The following is a 5,191-nucleotide window of genomic DNA, read 5'->3' as shown; positions in this document are numbered from 1 at the left end:
TTTCCTGGGCTAACATAGTGGGATCAAAGACTTTGGATGCTTTTTCAGAACATCCTCTCCACCTTTACAAAAGCCACTTCAAAAAAACCAAAAATTCTACTCAAAGTTTGATAACAATAGACCACGAACTTTGGCAAAATTTTGAGATAGCATGCAAATATCCTTGTGTGCCAAATTCTTTGTAAAGTCCTTACACATGGATCAGCAAAACTAGCTCTCGCCGATGCTTGAGGGGGCTTAGGTAACTTCACGACTACCCGACCTACCCAATGGTTTCTACTATATAAGATGTGAGTCACCGGAAATGCAAGGTTGACTACTATGGGAGGTAGCACGGACCGCTAGTCGGATCGGTCCTACAACTATCACCATGGAGAGAGTCTTTTCAACTTGCATTCAAAAAACTTGTAACAATTGCTGTCTGGCTTCAAATTAAATATATCATCTTCCTATTAAACTCTTGTTTGGAGAAATTCTTAAATCAATCTCTTACGAATTTGGATGAGTCCTCAAGGTGGATGAGCATACTTAGATCAATCATAGTGCTAAATTTTTCAAAGAGTCTGATAGAATTAGATCCTCACACAACCACTCACAATAAGGCCTTTGGATCCAATATGGTGATAATCAAGTTTTTCATTCTTGTTCCTCTATGAATAAATACCAGCTCTTTTTGTTATTCTTTATCCCTAAATCTGAGAACCTAAGCTATGTCACCGATTTTTGCCTGATTTCCTTATGCAATGTGTACTACAAAGTTATTTCAAAAATTCTTGCAAACTGTCTTAAGCATGTTATTGACAAGCCAGTTGGCCAAGAACAAAATGGATTTCTTTCTGGTCATTCTGCTTATGACAATATCATTGCAACCTAGGAAGTCATTCAATCTTTTGAAATTAATACCTCTAAAATCCCTAGGATGATTGTTAAAATTGATATAGAAAAAGCATTCGATGCCATCAAGTGGAAAGCTATTACTATCCATGCCTGGAATCATACTACTATTTCTACTGCTGCTCGGGTTGTGCTTCTGAATAGTTACATTTTCTCTATTCCCAAGTACTATCTTTCTATCATGGCAATTCCTATACTATCCTTGACAATATCTCTAAAATGGCTAGGGCTTGGAGCAGTGACAAGCAATAGGGCTTTCACTCCATTGGTTGGATCAAGCTACTACACTTAGCAAACCCTCAGTGGGGGTTTAGGAATCGAAATCTCAAGCATGCTAGACATTCTCTTATGATTAAAAACATTTTCAATATTTTGAATTCTGAAAACAAAATTTGGGTGGACATTTTCAAAAACAAGTATGGTAATTGGACTGTTTGGAATAAAAATGATGTCACCCAAACCTTTTGGTTTTATAAAAGTATTTGTAGCACTATTGAGGTTAGCAAAAGCAATTTCAAAATCATTTCCTGTAACCCTTTTCTAAAACTGCGATATTTGAAAGATCCTTGTATCGTGGATTTGCCTATTGCTCTTAAGCTCCACTTTTTAAAATAAGGATATCTCCTTGGATAATTTGAATATTGATGATATTCTTTACCAAGTAAATTTCCATTTTAATTCTCTAAACATTTACTGGGAGAGGATTAGCAAAATCATTAATGATCCTACCTCCCAGAATACTTGGATCTGGACCTCTTTCTCTCTTAAAGCTTCAACTGCTTCTGTGGTTTATGACTATCTTAATAAGAATACGATAATCCCCCGGAAAGCGTAGGCACCAAATTTGGAACTTGTGTGTTATTTCTCACATCAAAGTTTTGTTTGGAAACTTGTTCATGGGAAGATTACAAATAGTGCTTATCTTTATGATCTCAATATTGGGTTGTATTTAACTTGTAAATTTTGTGATCTAGAACCAAGAACGACCAATCATCTTCTCTCGAACGCAACTAAAATCAAGCCTTGTTAGCGATAAACTTTTTGATGATCCGGCTTTAAACTTTCCAAGCAATCGATTTTTTAGCTCTGGAAATTGGATAACTTGCAAGTTTGCTACCCCAACTAGCAACTACTTGATCAAATCTCTTATTTCCCCAACTACTTGGATCATTTGGAAAGAATGTTGCAATCTCATTTTCAAGGACTGGAAGCTAGACTAACAAAATATCACTAGCAAAGCTTTGTCATACTGTACAGATTACTTCAAAGCTTATCAAAACCCTTTAAGGGAGTACTCTAACTTTAAAAAATCTATTCCTATTATTTTAGTTTACATTGATGCTTCATGGGAAGAAGATACAAATGAGATTGGTCTGGGTTTCATTTCTATTACTAATTAAAGAAATGTTCTCCTTGCAGGATCTAGCAACTACATTTCCAATTCTCCCATTTGTGCTGAAATTAATGCAATCAATTTTGCTCTTGGATTCTGTATTGATAGAGTTTGGAACCCTCAATGAATCTACTGTGATTGCCCAGGAATTCTGTAACTGATGAAAAATTTTCAAAAGGATATAGCTTTCGATTTCAATACCGATATCATGAACCTCAAGCAGATTTTGAATCAAACTCCAGATACAAGAATTGAATTGATTAACAAAGAGGAACATATGATAGCTGATGCCTTGGCAAGTTTTGGAAGAACTCATCCGGGATTATCTTTATTTGTTCAAGGCCAAGACGGCCCTAGATGGCTTGAAGAAATTTGCAGTCACTTTAATCTCTCTTTTTAATTCCTCTTTTTTGTTTTCTTCTTAGCTTCGGGTCCTTTTTATACAACAAAGATGAACTTCAGAAATCTTATTTTTCAAAAACATGGAAATTTTTATCGAGATTAAACAAATTTATTGTCCAAACGCATGAAAATAAAATTAAGAAAAAGGACAACAATGCCTTAAAATGACAAAAGCCTGGCGAGATTTGGTTAGACAAAGAGAAAGAAACAAAAGCTATTCACACAATAGATCAATCAGGGCAAGAGAAATAGAGAAGAAGGCATTATTAGATCAAGGCAAAATGAAAAGGAATGGAACTAAAAAGACAAAATCTCCAATCAAAGGGTTCTAAGCAAGATGAAACCAAAAATGGCTAACACCTGCCGAGTCCAGTCTCATTTCAACGTAAGTAAGGGGAAGTCAGGAAGTGAGGGAAGTGCCACTTTCCTGAAGTAGGGGGAAGTGATATCACTTCCAGGACTTCTGTGTTCATTTGTCAGAAAGTGAGAATAGAATCGAAGGATTTAGGTGTTGGATGAAGTTCTATGAGTTCAAAAAAGAATTTAGAAGTGAAAATACGTTAGTTTATATAGATTGACTCACTTTCCCCACTTCAGGTAAAAAATACTGAAGTGGGTTTAGTTCAAAATCCACTTCGTCGGAGTGGGGAGTACCACTTCCACTTCACAAATGAACACCAGTGGGGAAGTCGCACCACTTCCTCACTTCACTCACGAAATGAGCGCCCGACTAACGGGTTGGTGAGGGAGACACATGGAGGGAGTGTAATGAGGGAAGCACACTTGTAAGCGAGAAGGTAAAAGGGTCTTGACCACATAAGCGATAAAATAGATGAGATGACGGATAAAGAGGAAGCAATGGTGGACATCACCGGACTTAGCAGAGAGGCACTACAGGAGATGGAGGCTAGCTCAAAAAGGAAAGCAAACGGTTTAGATTCTTTAGAATAGATGGAGATTAGGGCAAGAAGTTCTTACTATGCGACATTTAGAAATGGATTTAACTCTGTTTCTAATCCTAACTAATAAAAAATCAAATTAAAAAATTAATTTAGACACACTTTTTATAATTTTAATCCTTTTTCAAACACATTTCTAAGCTTTCTAGATATTTTTAATTATATTATAAAACACCCATTTCAAATCTGTTACTATTTGAAATAGATTAAAAATGAATAGTTTATAATATATTTTAATAAAACAATATGAACTATATGTTTCTATTGCCTTTCTAATAGAAACTAATTAGAAACATATGTTAAATAATTTTTATTAAAACATATTATAAAATAAATATGCATTTCTAATCCGTTTCAAATAGAAACAAATTTAAAATGAAAATTAATTTTTCTATTAAAAATGTTTCTTAAAAATATTTTTAATAAAAATTATTATAAAATATCCATTTCTAATACATTGCTATTTGAAAGCGAGTTAGAAATAGATTTCTTATAATATATTTAATAATATATATATATATATGATAATATTTTTATACTATTATAACAGTTTTGTTTCTACTTCGTTGTCATTTAAAATGGATTAGAAACATCAATTAGAAATAGAAAAAATTCCATTTCCGAATTTCTAATTCTAATCTTGCAAATTCTTGTAGTTAAAGATGGTAGCTATGTAAATGAAGATGTTATATCACTACAAGAAAACATAAGCATCATGACGTGAATTTTCCCCGAGCGGAATCTGCTGGTAATATCAATATCAGCGGCGAATTTTCGTGACGGAATTCCAAATCGAATAGGTTTTAACACCTTAAAATATATTAGTGGACGGAATATAATTTTATCACCAGCGGAAAATTCAGTCAGGTAGATAGTTTCCGTTGGAAATTCCATTGGTGAAAAATTACTTTTATTTCTATGATTTCAAAATAAGTTGTTATATATTAGGGGACGAAATTAGAATTTATCACAGCATCGAATTTTTGAATCATCACCAACCGGAATTGATTATTATTACCGACAGATTTGTTTTGCTTTCACCAACAAAAATTATTATTTGACCAATTAACGGATTCATGTTATCACCAATTTATGGAATGTACACTATTTAAAAACTATTCATTACTATTAATAATACTAATACCACTAATAATAATAATATTATTATTATTATTATTATTATTTTGTAATTTATTTTAAAAATATCTAAAAACTAATATTATATTTAAACTATAACAAAATATTTTTATAAAATATTACAAATAAGTTATATATATATAGATAGGGATATTGATTTAGAAACAATTTTATGATGGCTATTTATTAAGAAGATATTAATTCTTACTTTTAATTATTGTTACTATAGATTTATAATACATCAATTTATCAAAAGAAAATCATAAAATATTTTAATGTTCATCTATAAAATATTTATTTATTTTATTTCTATAATTATAAGAAAATATAATATGAATGCAATATATAGTAGTGCTGATTTAATCCTCCCATATTTATTATTGTTATATTAGATTTTTAATGAAGA

The sequence above is a fragment of the Dioscorea cayenensis genome, unplaced genomic scaffold, assembly GCF_009730915.1.
Source record: "Dioscorea cayenensis subsp. rotundata cultivar TDr96_F1 unplaced genomic scaffold, TDr96_F1_v2_PseudoChromosome.rev07_lg8_w22 25.fasta BLBR01001037.1, whole genome shotgun sequence".
NCBI classification, from domain to species: Eukaryota; Viridiplantae; Streptophyta; class Magnoliopsida; order Dioscoreales; family Dioscoreaceae; genus Dioscorea; species Dioscorea cayenensis.
The sequence above is the reverse complement of the archived record's forward strand: the minus strand, read 5'-3'. Positions refer to the sequence as shown.